The following is a 16665-nucleotide window of genomic DNA, read 5'->3' as shown; positions in this document are numbered from 1 at the left end:
CTGGGAAGTCCCCTGGTGGGATCTCCAGGGTCCATCCGCGTAGCGACTGCATTAAACCTAACCTAGAGAATTTATCTGCAACCCAGAAAGATGTATCTTCAACCTTGGGTTAGATTCAGCCCGTCTGGAGGGTACAACAATCTACATTTTTAATCGGCTCCCTGTAAAGGGTTCCCCAGGGCCGTTCTTTAAACGGAGTCCCAGTGGAAGAAAGGGGCAGTCCCAAAGCCACAGAGTTGTTCTGTTTTTCTTTTTGGCTCTCTTTGTCTCCATGGCCCTCATATCTCTGTTTTTGACTCTTAAGTCTCCTTCCTCTCCTTTCTTGGACTGGTCCGGTGTTGGCCTCTCCGCTGGCATCCGGCCCCTTTCGTGATTCCGGAGGAATCCCCCGAGCCACCTAGCCCCGCCCCAGGCCCCACCCCTCCCGCGCTGCGATCTTCTCTCATTGGACTCTTCGTACACCGCCCGTGCTGCCATTGGCTGAGCCTATGTCCTCCCTCGCCCCCACCTCCGCCAGCCCCACTGCGGTCCTTTTCGGGCGGGCGGGGGCGGGGCGGGGCCGCACAGGAGGGCGGGGCAATTGGAGGGCGGGACCGAGCTTCCCGCCCCGCCCCGCCGGGTCCCAGTCCTCAGGCACGAGTCTCGCAGCCACAGCAACGGCCTCTCGGAGGCGGCCGGACAGAACCTCGACGGTCGAACCAACGACTGAATCCCAGAGAACAGGTAAGCGAGCGGTGCTGGGCCGCCCCGCATCTCAGCATATCTCGGGGGCCACTTGATCTCTCTGTTTCTCTCGCTCCCTCTGCCCCGACAACCCCCCTTCGATCAGTATTCCTACCTCAGTTTCCATCTCCCTCTCTGTTTCTCCCTTTCCCTGTCTCTCTTGCTGTGTGGGTCAGGGGAGGCAGACTGGATCTGATCTGCCTTCCCCCCACCCCCGGCACATGGGTAGTGCTCTGAGACCAGAGCACACCCAAAAACAAGGACTCTGATGGACTCTGCCCGTTTCACAGTACAGGGCGCCAGGTCCCAGGGCCAGACTCCAGAGCCAGGAGGGCATTCCAGGTGTGGGCAGCCAGGCCAAAGACGTGGAGGTGAGGATGTGTGTGACTTCTGGCTGATCCAGGCAGCTGAGGGAGTCCAGAGCCAGGCCCACCCAGACTGGCCACCTGGGAGTTCCCCAATAGCCTGAAGCCTTGGTCTCAGTTTTGTCAGCTGTGAATTGGGGCTTCGTCACTGAGGTAATTGGCAGTTGACCTGACCCAGATCTGTGTGCTTTATCCTGGGGGGGCTCAGCTGGAGGAGGGGCAGCCCCATCTGTAAACAGGCCTCTGAGGTTACTTCCTGAGCAAGTCTCAGCCCAGCTGGGGGAGGTGAACATCCTGGGTTTGGGGTTGGGTCGGTAGCATAGCAGGGTGAGGGCAGTTCAGCTCAGTGGTTGGGGAGCTCAGATTTTGGAATCAGACAAACCGGAGTTCCTGCTCTGCCACTCACCACCAGTACCTTGAACAAGTTGATTCCATTCTCCCAGCTTCAGTTTCCTGTCTGAGGGACATAATAACTCCCCCAGGAGTGAGGGCAGCTTGCAGGATTAAATGCAGGAACATGGGCCCTGCGTGTCTCTCCCCTGGTCCCCACCTCCTCCTTCCCACCCCCCTCACTCACTCTGCTCCAGCCACACAGCCGCCACACTCCACCAACGCACCAGGCACCCTCCTGCCTCAGGGCCTTTGCAGGAGCTGTTCCCTCTACCTGAATGCCAGGTGCCCAGGAGCCAACTTTAAAACATAACAAGTTGCCTAGATGGGCTGGGCCAAGGGCCGGCGGGGCCAGGGCTGGGCAGCTGGGTGGCTGGGAGGGGCGGAGGAGGAGCCGACCCAGGGACGCTGTACCTATGGAAACCAGAACAAAGAATTGTCGTCCCAGCCACAGGAACACCTGGTCTGAGCTTCTCCCACTTGGCAGGCCCGGTGGCCTGGAACGCCAGTGGTGGGTGAGTGCCCAGATCTCTTGAGGGGAGGCAAATTGGGGACTCGAACCCCACTCTGATGGAGGGTGGGGGTCCCTAAGTTAAAAGACCAACCAGGCAGGTACAGATTGGAGGCCCTGTGGTATCCCCTTCTGCTGTGTGGCCTTGGGCAGGTCAGGGGCTGCCTGACCCTCAGTTTCCTCACCTGAGGCCTGGGGAGGGGAGGGGCCTTTTGGTTGCTTGGTGATCTCATGTGATGGATTCAGAAGGCCTCAATGTCCCTGTCTGTCAAATGGGGCCACAATAGGGTGCCTAGGACATAACTCCTGCTATTGTCATGGAAATAGCTCCAGAGGCAGGTGCTGAAGAAACGACTCATGCTTGTGCAGGTTCAGCCCCAGGTGTTACAGACTGAGATGACCTAGAGACAGGCAGGACTTGGCCTTACAGAGAACTCAGGCTTTCACCCCAGAATCCACCATGTATACCCCTCCATCAGACGACTTCCTCCAGAATCTCACCACGTGAGGCATTCAGGAGGCACCTCTGGCCAAGTCCTGGGATCTTCCAAGGCTCCATCCTCCTGGCCTCACTTTTCCCTTCTGTCCAAATGGGCGGTGGAGGTTGGGGAGTGTCCACCTGGAAGAGACCCTTCCAGAAGGGTTTGTGTTTTGCTTCTATGTGACCTTAGGATATCTGTCTTTCTCTTTGCCTCAGTTTCCCTGGCTGGATACTGGGGCCCTTGGACAACATCTCTGAATTCCTTTCTGGCACTGAAAGGCCATCTATTCATTCAACAAACTGGTTCTGGGTGCCTACTGTGAGCCAAGCCTGGTGCAGGGTGCCTAGGGCCCGGCAACGACCCAGGTCCATGTGGTGCGCCCCTCCCTCCCACCTGGATTCAGCTCACAGACATTCATCCAGAGAAAGTCATTGGGCTTAACTGTAATTGCATGAAGGACTGGAGAGACAGATGGATGGGGAAGTTTGTTGAGATGGGGAACTTGGGAGGGACTCCTGAGAAAGTGACATTTGAATTGAAGCTCAGTGGCAAGAAAGAAATAGCCATGCAGAGAGGAGGGGCAATCCAGGCAGAGGGCACAACCCATGCAAAGGCCCTGGGGCAGCACCAGGCTCCATATGCTAGTGGAACAACCAGGAGGCCTGTATGTCAGGAGCAAAGTGAGTAAGGGGGAGAGAGGAAGGAGGGGAGGGCAGGGAGGGGACGCAGTAGGTCGTGCATGGCCTTGTGGGCCGCGGGAGGACTTTAGGGAGGTGAGAGCCCTGAAGGGCAGAGGGGAGTCGGGTGTTCACCGGCGCCCTCTGGCGGCTTCTTCGGAGAGGACCCCCCGGACCCGGGACGGGGACCAGAGACAGGATGGAGGCTGCGGAGAGGTGAGAAGTGGGTGGAGCCGGACTCTAAAGGGCTGTGTCCGCAGTCCTGCCAGGTGACCCTCGAACCTCTGCCACCTGCTGTTAGAAATCAGCCTGAGTCCCAGTCTCTCCTGTCCTCTGCAGTGGGGTGGGCTTCGGCCTCCCAACATTCATTTTTGCCCATCCGTTCTTTACCCCCAACCCCCGTCCCTCGCCCAATCCCTGCTCTTTCTTCAGTGGAGACCTGACCACTGCGGAAAGTGTCTCAGTTTTTGCCGCAGCCCGGCAGGCAGGCAGACCCTGCCCATCCTTGGGTTGGCCCCCGAAGGCTCTGGGAAACACGGTTTGAGAACCACTGGTATCCCCTCCCCAACCCCCACCTCGACAAACAGGTAGCCCCTAGCCCCGCTTTCTACATTTCCAAATGGGCCCCAATTTGAGGTCTGAATAATGGTTGATAAAGGGCTGGAAGCAGCAGGTACCCTGGTGGCTGGAAACAGCAGGTGCTCTGGTGTTGGCGGAGGGTATGGAATGGGAACAGGGACCGTGGGGGCATTTACCATGGAGGGTGGAGACCGGGAGCCCCCACTCCCAGCCCAGGCTGCCCTGGGCCCCTGTAGCTGGGGATGAGGGAGAGAGGTGGGGCAGTAGCCCTGGCCCCGCTGAGTGGGCCCATCAATTATTGATGCCCTTTGTTGGGACATGAAGAATTCATGTGGAGGGCAGGCTGCTCCGTGGACCAGTGGCATGCCAGAGCCTCACCCCAGTCATCAGAGTCACTTGCTGTATTGTTGGGAATTTTGCCACCCAGTTGTTAATATCCCCGATATTAAAAATGACAGACTGTCAATAAAACTGGAAGAAAAAATAAATTAAAAAAAAATGACAGGCTGTGAACTTACAGTCAAATACATTATGTTTAAAACAAAGGTATGGATGGGAATTCCCTGGCAGTCCAGTGGTTAGGACTCCCAGCTTTCACTGCAGGAGACCCAGGTTCCATCCCTGGTGGATAAATTAATCGCACAGGCTGCATGGCACTGCCAAAAAGAAGAAAAACACCCACAGGGCTACAGAATACTATCCAGCCATAAAATGGATTGAAGGCCTGACACTCGTTACAATGCAGATAAACCTTGAAAATGGGATGCTCAGTGAAAGAAGCCAGACACAGAATGTGTGATTCCACTTATATGAAAAAATAGGCAAATCCATGGAGATGGAAAGTAAATTAGTGGTTGCCAGGGCCTGGGGGAAGGGATGGGGAGTGACTGCTTATGGGGATGGTATTTCTTTATTTAAAAAAAAAAAAAAAAGGGACTTCCCTGGTGGTCCAGTGGTTAAGAATCTGCCTTGCAATGCAGAGGACACTGGTTTGATCTCTGGTCCAGGAGGATCCATATGCCTCAGGGCAGCTAAAGCCGTGCACCACAGCTACTGAGCCTGCTCTCTAGGGCCTGTGAACTGCGAATACTGAGCCCACGTGCTGCAACTACTGAAGCCCAAGCCCCTAGAGCCGATGTGCACCAGCAAGAGAAGCCACTGCAATGAGAAACCCACACCCTGCCACAGAGTAGGCCCCACTGGGCGCAACTAAGAAAGCCCAGGTGCAACAACGCAGACCCATCATTCATTCCCCCGAAAAGAACAGTGAGATATATAGATATAGATGTGTTTTATTTACTGGGTGGCACTGGGATCTTTGAACTTTGCTATGGCTTACAAACTCTTATATGCCATGCGTGTGGGATCCAGTTCCCTGAGCACAGATCAAACCTGGGTCCCATTCTTGGAATCTTAGCCACTGGACAACCAGGGAAGTTCAAGGGCTGGGGTTTCTTTCTGGAGGGATGAGAATGTTTCAGAATTAAATAGTGGTGATGGTTACCCAGGTCACTGAACATATAAAACCCACTGAATTATACACTTTAAAAGCGTGGATTTTATGGTATGTGACTTAAATACTTCAAAATAACTTATACAAAAGCAAAGGTCATAAATGGTCAAAAATCCTAACTTTCAGGACTTCCTTGGTGGTCCAGCGCTTAAGACTCTGGCCTTCCAATGAAGGGGGCACATGTTCCATCTCTGGTCTGGAAACTAAGATCCCGCATGCCAGGCAGTGCAGCCAAAAAAAGACAAAATATATCCTTTCTAATTATTTTACTGCATTGTGCAATGACCTCTGTGCTCTCGAGGTTATTTCTGTTCTGTGGAAATGGTGGGCAGTTTGTTCCAGCTCCGTGGTCAAGTTGGAAGCTTGAAACTGGCCGTGGCAAAAGAATTTACACCATGGATATTGGCAGATGCTACAAGTCAGGGTTTGATGTATTGTTCAGTCTTCATCTAATCCAGAGGTTGGCCAGCCTTTTTCTATAAAGGGCCAGATAGTAAATATTTTTGGCTTTGCAAGCCGTACAGCCTCTGTTGCCTCTGTCCAAGGCTGTGCTTTAATATGTACACAAATGGGCATGGCTGAGTGCCAATAAAACTTTACAAAAACAGGCAGCTGGCCAGAGTTTGCCACCCCTGGTATAATTCCAGGTAATGTCAATAATGAAAATTAAATTTTAAAGGATGGTGTGTCTCTAGTTGCTTACTTTCGAATAGCACAAAAAACCTTGAGGGGGTATTCCCTTACTATTGGAAAACCACTGTTGGATTCTGTAAAAAAGTTGCTTACTTGGCCGACAAGTGAGTAAGTGAAGTCCAAGTTTTCTCTGTTCATATGAAAGAGAAGATCCAGCGACATCCATGTCAGAACTGCTTTCATTTATCCATAGCAACCATAGATTGGCTACTGGTACCCGTTTTACAACTGGGCTTCCCTTGTGGCTCAGTGGTAAAGAACCCGTCTGCCAATGCAGAAGACATGGGTTTGATCCCTGGGTCAGGAAGAGCCCCTGGAGGAGGAAAAGGCAACTCACTCCAGTATTCTTGCCTGGGAAATCCCATGGACAGAGGAGCCTGGTGGGCTGTAGTCCATGGAGCCACAAAACAGACACGACTTAGCGACTTAACACCACCACCACCACCAGGTAGGCAAAACTCACTGAGAACATTTATCGAGCATCAACTGGCTGCGTGAAATTTACAGTGAGGTTTGCTATTTTTTTAAGTTGCATGGTGCACATCCTTTATGTCAGGAAAGTTTATGGAAAACATACATATGTACCTACACACCTACATCCCCCCACCAACCCCGCCTCTGCCCCCCACCCCGGAGAGCTGGTGGCTAAGAACTTTCCAGCAGGTGGTGAATGGGATGAGATGTAGCATTCCCAGTGCACCCGGGGAGCAGAGTGGGCCCCTGGGAGTCGGGGTGGAATCCCCATCACCCCCATGCCCAGCGTCCAGCACTGGGAATGTGTGCGTGGAGAGGCCACCTCCAGCGTGCTCAGTCTGGTTGGATGGAGGGCCACGGGGAGAGTCTCCCCACCTGGTGGAGACCCCGAGGCTGGACTGTGCCCAGCATGTTGCAGGGACAGTGAGAGAGGAGGTGAACTGGGAAGGTCACTGGTGGGGTGGGGCAGGGGTCGGCCCTCTTCCAGGGTTTGGGGGCTGAAAGGGGCCAGGTGCCCTTCCCCTCTGGGAGGGCTCGCAGAGTCCTGCCTCCCCGCCTCTGCCTGGGCGAGGAAAGGGCGCTCTCATGTCTAGAGCAGCTGAGGCTCCAGGTCAATGTCTGGTCAGTTTCGGAGCTGGAGTGTCCACAATGGGGGCAAGGACAAAGGTCAGAGCCAAGGAGACCACGTAGGGTTGGCAGAGGGCAAAAGTCTGAAGTAGGGATGGAAGGCCAGGGTTCTGAGAAGAACATGGTGTATAGGAGTTGACAGAGTCAGGGACTCAGCGACTGGACACTCATTTCACAGATGGGAAACCTGCCCTCGGGGGCTGGGGCTGGGCTGGGGTCTTGGTGGGGAGACCTCAGAGCTGTGGGAGGACTTGGACAGTGGGCTCCTAGGAGGCTGGGAACGAGCCTTCCATCTCCTCTGCACTGCCCTGCCCCAGGGCCTTTGCACTGCTGGCTCCCTCTGCCTGGCTCACCTTTCCTCAGACCCCGCCCTTCCAGTCCCAGCTGCAAGAGCTCCTCCTCCAGGAAAACTTCCTGACCGCTGGCCTAGGTCACCTGCCATCCCTGGCTGTCACTGCCCCCTCCCCAGGCCGTATCTGTCTCTGAAATTACCCTGTTTATTCCACGTTCATTGGTTCCTGCTGTCTCCTCCTTCCAGCAGGGGTGACCCCTCTTAGGTGGCTGTTTTGGAAATTCGGAGGGCTTTTCCCCCAACTTGTGATAATAACAGGATGTGCTGCTTGCATTTCAGGGGCAGGGACCAGGGACACTAGGCATCCAGCCATGCTCAGGGCAGCCCCTCAGCTCACAACTTCCTCACGTCCTGGCATCTACTAATGCACTTTCTATGAATTTGACTATTCTGGGTATAAGTGGAGTCAAACAGTATTGGTCTGCACCTGATGTATACTGGAATGCATTTTTAAGGTTAACCTGCGATATATCCTACAAACAGATGGTACCTTTGGAGTTCTTTTTTTGATAGAAATTTGCATCTATATGTTGACTGCGATGCTTCATTAAGGGGCAAACCTCTGACAGATTCACTCCGTCATTGAGTGCAGTGGGCCTGAGGTTTTCTGTTTTGAAGATTTTTGTTTTCTTATGTGAACCATTTTATAATTTTATTTATTTTTGGCTGTGCTGGGTCTTTGTTGCTGCCTGGCTTTTCCCTAGTTGCTCTAGTGCTCGGGCTTCTCATTGTAGTGACTTCCCCTGTTGTCTAGGGCGCTCGGGCTTCAGTAGTTGCGGTTCCTGGGCTCCAGAGCACAGGCTCAACGGTCGTGGCTCACGGGCTTAGTTGCTTCGTGGCATGTGGGGTATTCCCACATCAGGGATCAAACCCGTGTCTCCTGCATTGGCAGGAGATTTATTATTACTGAGCCACCAGGGGAAGCCCTTAAAATCTTTGTTGGAATTTTGTTACAGTATTGGTTCTATTTTATGTTTCGGGGTATTTTTTGGCCATGAGACATGTGGGATCTTGTAGTTCTCCAGCTAGAGACTGAACCCACACCTCCAGGATTAGAAGCACAGAGTCTTAACCACTGGACCACCAGGGAAGTCCCAATTTATTTAACATTAAAAAAAATTATTTATTATTTTTGGTTGTGTCGGGCCTTTGTTGCTGTGTGGGCCTTCTCTAGGTTGGGGCAAGCAGGGGCTACTCTCTGGTTGAGGTAGGCAGGCTTCTCATTGTGGCGGCTTCTCTTGTTGCAGAGCACGAGCCCTAGGGCACATGGGCTTCAGAAGCTGGGGCTTGTGCAGCTCCCAGGCCATAGAGCACAGGCTCAGTAGTTGTGGCACACGGGCTTAGCTGCTCCCAGATCAGGGATCGAACCCATTTCTCCTGCGTTGGCAAGCAGATTCTTTACCACTGAGACATCAGGAAAATCCTACTGAACATTTTAAAAGTGAGGCATTATAGGCTTCCCTGGTGGCTCAGCGGTAAAGAATCCGCCTGTCAATGCAGGAGATGCCGGTTTGATTCCTGGGTTGGGAAGATCCCCTGGAGAAGGAAATGGCAATCCACTCCAGTATTCTTGCTTGGGAAATCCCATGGACAGAGACACCTGGCGGGTTACAGTCCAGGGTGTCACAAAGAGTCAGACACGACTTAGTGACTAAACAACAACAAATATATAGTAAGGGGCACAAAGGTATAAAATATGTCCCTTGGATACAGGTGCAGTGCGTGTTCAGCTTGATGATGTATAGTTCACATATTGTAAAATTCACTGTGTTCACATTCCAAAACATTCTTCCACCCCCAAAGACATCCTGTCTCCATCAGCAACCTCTCTCCATTCTGCGCTCCCCAGCCCCTGACCACCAGGAGCCCACTCTGTCTGCCAGTGGATCGGCCTGCTCTGCACGTTTCCCGCCAGTGGAATCACACCCTGTGCGTCCTTCTGCGTCTGCGTCTCTCACTGAGCACCGTGTCCTCAGGGTCCATCCGCGTGGTAGCGCGTGTCATGGCTTCACCCCTTTTCAGGGCTGAGGGATGCTCCCGCGTGTGGAGGGACCACATTTGTTTGTGCATCTATATGTGGGTGGGTGTCTGTGTTGTTTCCGTGTTTTGGCTAGTACAAATGTGCTGCTCTCTATGCCCACGTGTGTGTACGTTTTTATGTGAACATGTATTTTCATTTCTTGGGGGGTCGTTGATGCTTAGGAGCGGAACTGCTGGGTCGTGTGGTAACTGTGTGTGTTCGAGGACCTGCCAGAAAACTGTTTCTATGGTAGCTGCACCATCTTCTGTTTGTCCCAGCCTCGTCAGCCCTGTTTATTGTCTGTATTTCTGGCAGTAGCCGTTCTTTGGGTGAGGTATTATATTATTATGAACTCGACTTCCATTTTCCTCCTAGCCAGTGATGTTAAGCATCTTTTCACCTGCTTATTGGCCATTTATATACCTTCTTTGGAAAAATGTTATTTTTTTTTTTAATCGAGATCATTCATACACCATACAATTCACTCCTTGAAAGTTTACAATTCGCTGGGTTTTAGTGTATTCACATTGCTTTGCAACCACCCAGCTTAATGACTTTTTACATTCGTGTAGACCCAGATCAAGGCACAGAACCTGAAACACTCCCAGGACTTCCCTGGTGGTTCAGTGGCTAAGATTCCCAACTCCAATTGCTGGGGGCACAGGTTCTATCCCTGTTTGGGGAACTAAGATCCTGCATCCTGTGTGGCATGGCCAAAAAAAAAAAATTTTTTTTTTAAAGAAATATTCCAGAGTTCGCCTGTACAATCCTGCTCACTGTTCTCAACACCTATTAGCTTTATTTTTATACTGGTGGGTGGACAGTGCTGCTTGTGGACTCTGTTTCAGGGAAGTGAGGGCACCCAAATTATTTTGGAACAAGGAGGTGGCATGGGATCTAGCAGGCCAGGACCCCTGGGGAGGCAGGGCCCCAATCTCTTCTGGTCCAGCTATAGAATCTGCCTGACAAGCAGGAGAACCAGGTTCGATCCCTGGGTCAGGAAGATCCCCTAAAGGAGGAAATGGCAACCCATTCCAGTATTCTTGCCTGTGAAATCCCACGGACAGAGAAGCCTGGAGGGTTATAGTCCACGGGGTCACAAAGAGTCAGACATGACTGAAGCGACTTAGTACCCATATCCCCAGCCCTGGGACACAGCTGGTGCTCTATAAACACTCACTGAGGACCTGAATGAACATTCCAGTCGAGCCCTGGAAGCTTCATGGGGCATTTCTGGCTTGTGATGATAGTGGGGTGATTTGGCTTTGGGTCCGCTGGGCAGTCCTTGGGAAGGCCCTGCCCCCACCAGGCCCCTCCTGGCTGGCCTGCCCTTGGACCTGGATGAGCACAGCTGGCAGGAAGGAAGGCTGGGGTCTATTTTGGTCCCCAGAGTGCTCCCCCGGGACAGCAGTCATCTCCCTGTCTGGCTGCTTAGAGGGGGCGGTGTTTCTGATAGAACAATGGATGGAGGAGAAGTGGCGGGGGGGGGGGGGGGGGGGGGGGTGCTGCCATGCAGCTGGGCTGGTCCAGGTGCCGGAGGGGCTAAGAGTGTGGAGTCTCCCACTCCACCCCCCACCCCTCTTCCTCCTATGCTTGGCAGGGTGGGGGTGGGGCGAAGCCAGTAAATAGGACCAGCCTCCCCTCTGAACCAACACGCATAAGCTCAGGACTTGCAGACAGGAAGGTTAAGGCCCAGAGAGGGGCAGAGCCCTGGCTGGGGTCACACAGTAACAGAATAGGGCAGAAAGACCTGAGCACCAGGGTTCTTGGGATCCAGGGGAAGGCCTTCTCCTCTCTCTGAGACTCAGTTTGTCCATCTGTAAACTGGGGGACCCAGGGTGCTGGGAGTTCCCTCTGGGTTCCAATGTCTGCAGACATCCCTCCCCTTATTCATTCAACAAACACTTACTGGGTGCCTGCTGGGTACCAGGCCCCAGGCTGGCCACCAGAGCGAGAAACATACAGCCCCTGCCTACGCCATCAGGGCCTGGTGTGATGGACGCTGAAACCAAATGCTCAGGGCTGCAATGGAGGACGGATGCCCAGGGAACCATGGGAGCCAACGGGGCACCTGGCACAGCCTAGGACATCTGCAAGTCTTATGGGAGGAGGTGATCATAACTCTGAGACTTGAATGGGGAGCAGGAGTTTACAGGTGATGAGAGCAGGAAGGGTCCCCATAGAGGGAACAGAATAGAATGCCCTAGGGACTTCCCTGGTGGTCCAGAGGTTAAGACTCTGTGCTTGCAATGCAGGGGGTGTGGATTTGATCCCAGGGTGGGGAACTAGGATCCCATATGCCACCTAGTGTGATCAAAAAGAAAAAGAATAGAATGTTCTAGAGAAACTGGTGAGAAGGCATCCTTGCTGAGAACATAGCGGAGAAATAGGTCTGTTCAGAGAGCTAGAGGATGCAGAGCTTGAAGGTCAGAAGTTGGGACAGTGGTCCAGCCTCTTGCCCAGGGAAAGGTCACAGCCTGGGGGGGCTCTCAGGTTGGCCACAAGTTTCTGCCCTGGGATGGAGTCAGTTCTCCATCCTGACAGTCACCATCTTTCATTTTACAGAGGAAACTGAGGCATAGGGCAGTTACGTTGCTTGGCCACATGGTCAGAGCCAGGAGCAGGCCCCAGATATCAGGGCTGGTTTTGTCACAGGGGATATCTCCCAGCCCCCCAAGACTGAGGGTGACTCCCAGTCATTGACTAGGGAAGGCAGAGGTAGCTGCGGTGCAGAGAGGGTGGGGCAGGCGGTCCCTGTGTTGCTGTGTGGCCTTGGGGAAATGGCTAAGCCTCTCTGAGCCCGGTTTCCTCTGCAAGGGCAACCAGCTCAGTGCAATACCAGGCAGAAGGTGTGAAACAGGCACCGGCCACTGCTCAGGGCCAGCCATGTGATGCCGAGTCACTCGCACCCCACTCTGGCCCCAGCCTGTGACAGGGTCTGGGACTGGTGTAGGGGGAGGGAGGCCCAGGTCATTCATCACCAGGCCTGTCCTGACCTCTGTGGGCAGCAAGAGGGCGGCCGAGGGTTGGGACTCCTCCCGCCGTCTGAGCTCACACAAAGAGGGGCTTTGTGGGGGCTCCTGTGGCTGAGTGGGCACCCACATGGCATTCCTGGTCTGGCTGGCCTGCAGCTGGGGTGGGGGTGGATTCTGACCAGAGCCTGGGGCAGCAGCGGGGGAAGGCTGGGGGCGGGTCTCAGGCTACCTCATTCATTGGGCAGATGTTTCTGGAGTCTCCAGAAACAGTGGATAGGGAATCAAGCCATTACCTCCCCTGGGACCTGTGGTGAGGCAGACCACTAAGGCAGCAAAGCCAGGGTGTGCAGCAGGGATGGGGGATGCCTGGGGTGCTGGGTGACCCATAGGAGGGGCCTCGCTGTCAGTTTGGCTGTTCAGGGATGGCTTCCTAGAGGTGGTGTCCAGGCTGAGCTGAGGGATGAAGCTGCCAGGGAAAGAGGCAGGGGCTTGGGGGCCAGGGCTTTGGGGCATATATATGAGTCCACCAAGGAAGAGGCAGGGGTTTGAGGGCTAAGGTATTGAGGAATGTATAGTTCACCAGGGAAGAGGCAGGGACCCAAATGGAGTGTGGGGCTTGGTCTCAAGAGCCATGAGGAGCTTCCAGCTGGTTCTTAGAAGGAAAGGACTATGCCCAGATGTTCAGTTTAGGAAGAATTCTGGTGCTGAGGGGGAGGCTTCAGAGCCTGGGAGATCTGGAAGACGGCCATGGCAGGCAGGACACAAGGGACAGGCAGAGGTCCAGGCTTCTGCAGTCGGAGGCGTGGCTGCTGTTCCAAGTGCACCAGCTGCCACTCACCTCGGGCACCTTCCTGGTCCTTTCCTGGGCGGAAGCTGATGCATGTCAGTGTTTCTGTATCGAAGGAGTCATCAGAACGCTGTGCTTCCAAAAACCCCACAAATGGCCCTGGGGAACCCCCAGCCAGCTGCTGCCCCCTGACTCATCCAGGGCCTGACTAAGGCCTCAGGGATGTCTGCTGTAAACTCAAGGGGTTGGGGAGATGGGGGGTTGCTAACTGCACTCTTCCTCCACCCTGAACAACCTGAGGCTGGGGCTGGGACCCTGTCTCATGGAGCTGTGCAATGAAGCCAGGACCCCCTGTATTCACTCATCCTGAGCCCTTCTCAGCTCACAGCAAGGCTACAGTGCCAGGGCCCACATGTAGTGGGATTCAGAAGGCCCTACTCATTAATATCCAAAATATATAATCAGTTCATACAACTCAGTAACAGAAAAAACAAACATCCCAATCAGAAAATGGACAGACCTAAATAGACCTTTCTTCAAAGACATACAGATGGCCAATAGGCACAAGAAAAGACACTCAACATCGCTGATAGAAGAGAAACGCAAATCAAAACTACAATGAGGTATCACCCCACACCTCTTAGAATCAGTTCAGTTGCTCTGTCCTGTCCAATTCTTTGTCACCCCATGGACTGCAGCACGCCAGGCCTCCCTGTCCATCACCATCTCCCAGAGCCTACTCAAACTCATCAGTGGTGCCATCCAGCCATCTCAGCCTCTGTCATCCTCTTAGAATGGCCATCGTTAAAGGTCAATAACAAATGCTGGACAGGGTGTGGAGAAAAGGGAACCCTTCCATACTATTAGTGAAAATGGAAATTGGTGCAGTCACTATGGAGAACAGTATGCAGGTTCCTCAAAAATCTAAAAATAGTGCTGGCAGATGACCTAGCAATCCCACTCCTGGGCACATATCTGGACAAAACTATAACTCGAAAAGATACATGCACCTCTATGTTCATAGAAGCACTATTTACAATAGACAGGACATGGGAGCAACCTAAGGGTCCATCAACAGATGAGTGGGTGAAGATGTGGTGTGCATATACAATGGACTGTCTCTCAGAAAAGAATGAAATAATGCCATATGCAGCAACATGGACACCCAGAGATTCTCATACTAAGAGGACTAAGTCAGAGAAAGACAAATACCATATACAATATCACTTACATGTGGAACCTAAAGTATGGCACAAATAGACTTATCTACAAAACAGAGATGCCAAGGGAACATCTCATGCAAAGATGGGCACAAAAAAGGACAGAAATGGTATGGAGCTAGCAGAAGCAAAAGATTAAGAAGAGGTGGCAAGAATACACAGGAGAGCTATACAAAAAAGATCTTTATGATCCAGATAACCACGATGGTGTGATCACTCACCTAGAGCCAGACATCCTGGAATGCGAAGTCAAATGGGCCTTAGGAAGCATCACTACAAACAAAGCTAGTAGAGGTGATGGAATTCCAGTTGAGCTGTTTCAAATCCTAAAAGATGATGCTATGAAAGTACTTCACTCAGTACGCCAGCAAATTTGGAAAACTCAACAGTGGCCACAGGACTGGAAAATATCAGTTTTCATTCCAATCCCAAAGAAAGGCAATGCCAAAGAATGTTCAAACTACCACGCAATTGCATTCATCTCACACGCTAGCAAAATAATGCTCAAAATTCTCCAAGCCAGGCTTCAACAGTATGTGACTGTGAACTTCCAGATGTTCAAGCTGGATTTAGAAAAGGCAGAGGAACCAGAGATCAAATTGCCAACATCCTCTGGATCATCGAAAAAGCAAGAGAGCTCCAGAAAAACATCTACTACTGCTTGATTGACTATGCCAAAGCCTTTGACTGTGTGGATCACAACAAACTCTGGAAAATTCATCAGGAGATGGGAACACCAGACCATCTGACCTGCCTCCTGAGCAATCTGTGTGCAGGTCAAGCATCAAGTAGAAGTGGACATGGAACAACAGATGGGTTCCAAATCCGGAAAGGAGTACGTTAAGGCTGTATATTGTCACCCTGCTTATTTAACTTATATGCAGAGTATATCATGCAAAATGCTGGACTGGATGAAGCACAAGTTGTAATCAAGATTGCCGGGAGAAATATCAATAACCTTAGATACGCAGATGACACCATCCTAATGGCAGAAAGTGAAGAACTCAAGAGCCTCTTGATGAAAGTGAAAGAGGAGAGTGAAAAAGCTGGCTTAACACTCAACATTCAGAAAACTAAGATCATGGCATCCGGTCCCATCACTTCATGGGAAATAGATGGGGAAACAGTGGAAACAGTGTCAGACTTTATATTTTGGGGCTCCAAAATCACTGCAGATGGTGACTGCAGCCATGAAATTAAAAGATGCTTGCTCCTTGGAAGAAAAGCTATGACCAATCTAGACAGCATATTAAAAAGCAGAGACATTACTATGCCTAACAAAGGTCCGTCTAGTTAGAGCTATGGTTTTTCCAGTTGTCATGTATGGATGTGAGAATTGGACCCTAAAGAAAGCTGAGCACTGAAGAATTGATGCCTTTGAACTGTGGTGCTGGAGAAGAATCTTGAGAGTCCCTTGGATTGCAAGGAGATCCAACCAGTCCATCCTAAAGGAAACCAGTCCTAAATATTCATTGGAAGGACTGATGCTGAAGCTGAAGCCCCAATACTTTGGCCACCTGATGCAAGAACTGAGTCATTGGAAAGACCCTGATGCTGGGAAAGATCGAAGTCAGAAGGAGAAGGGGATGACAGAGGATGAGATGATTGGATGGTATCACCAACTCGATGGACATGAGTCTGAGCAAGCTCCAGGAGTTGGTGATGGACAGGGAAGCCTGGCAGTGCTGCAGTCCATGGGGTTGCAAAGATCGGACATGAGTGAGCAACTGAACTGAACCGAATGAAACAGAAACAGACCCACAGACATAGAAAACAGGGCTTTCCTGGTGGCGCAGTTTAAGAATCTGCCTGCCAATGCAGGAGACGCAGGTTCAATCCCTGATCTTGGAAGATCCCACATGCCATGGAGCGACTAAGCCTGTCCGTCACAGCTACTGAAGCCTATGCGCCTAGAGCCCAAGCTCAGAAAACAGAGAAGCCACCACAATGAGAAGTCCGTGATCCGCAACTAGAGAGCAGCCCCCACCTTCTACAGCTAGAGAAAGCCCACGCAGCAACAAAGACCCAGAACAGCCAAAAATAAAGATATAGACAACAGACTTAAAGTTGCAAGTCTGGGATTAGTTGGGAGTTTGGGATTAGCAGGTGCAAAGTATTGTTTACAGAAATGGCTAAACCACAGGTCCTAGGGTATAACACAGGGATCTATATTCTGTAATAAACCATAACACAAGGCTCTGCCCAGATTTCACCACTACACATTAATTCCTTTAAGAAACAAATTCCTTTAGGTCCCTTAGGGTCCCTTGGGTCATT

The 16665-nt window shown here is 51.9% G+C and overlaps 1 protein-coding gene across 2 annotated transcripts in view; it reads left to right on the top strand.

The window, feature by feature from the left end:
• The first annotated feature begins 624 nt into the window (after positions 1 to 624).
• TNFAIP8L1 (TNF alpha induced protein 8 like 1) overlaps positions 625 to 16665 on the top strand; it is a 25494-nt gene continuing 9453 nt past the window's right edge. Inside the window, exon 1 of one of the 2 annotated variants that reach the window (XM_027969843.3) lies at positions 625 to 723. The gene's annotated coding sequence lies outside the window, so the exon portion shown is untranslated. Of the gene's footprint in view, positions 1994 to 16665 lie in introns of both variants that reach the window. The other variant, XM_012178063.4, reaches the window with a different exon arrangement.

Source organism: Ovis aries, chromosome 5 (assembly GCF_016772045.2).
Source record: "Ovis aries strain OAR_USU_Benz2616 breed Rambouillet chromosome 5, ARS-UI_Ramb_v3.0, whole genome shotgun sequence".
Lineage (NCBI taxonomy): Eukaryota > Metazoa > Chordata > Mammalia > Artiodactyla > Bovidae > Ovis > Ovis aries.
The sequence above is the reverse complement of the archived record's forward strand: the minus strand, read 5'-3'. Positions and strand labels throughout refer to the sequence as shown.